Genomic DNA, 621 nt, shown 5'->3' with positions numbered 1-621 from the left:
AGTTTCACAGACATCGGATCCGGACCGATTCCACCTGGAATCGGACCGGATCCACTTCAGACACGGGCCAGGTACGTTCATCTGGATCCGGACCGGATCCACCTGGAATCGGACCGGATCCAAATTCGCGATTCTACTTAAGAGGGTCGAACTCAGTTCTCCCTCACTTAGGTTTCCCTCACTTAGGTTTTCTCTCTCGATTCAGCCCTCCCACTCTCACCTCCTCGATCCGATTCCACATCTACGACGCCCAGGTATGCTTCCCTACCTATTTCATGGCTCAAACATATGGCTCAAACATCATAAGAGGTTTCGGGAGTTATGAGTAATTTTCGGATTTGGGTTGCTAGGGTTCATAAGAGGTTTCGGGAGATTTGATTGTGGAGATGATTTCGTGGTTTTGGATAGGTATTATGGGTCGATTATGATGAGAATAGGTTAGATTCACATTGCCCATACATTTGGATGCTCGATTTTGGTCAGATTTTGCAGATTTTTTTCGGAGATTTTCGATCTGAGTTCGCTACGATTGGATCCAGACTGGATCCAGTTGGATCCGGACTGGATCGAGACTCAGTTCAGGCGGAGAAGACGAACCTGGATCCGGACCGATTCCACCTG

Source organism: Tarenaya hassleriana, unplaced genomic scaffold, assembly GCF_000463585.1.
Source record: "Tarenaya hassleriana unplaced genomic scaffold, ASM46358v1 Cleome152, whole genome shotgun sequence".
Classification (NCBI taxonomy): Eukaryota; Viridiplantae; Streptophyta; class Magnoliopsida; order Brassicales; family Cleomaceae; genus Tarenaya; species Tarenaya hassleriana.
The sequence above is the reverse complement of the archived record's forward strand: the minus strand, read 5'-3'. Positions refer to the sequence as shown.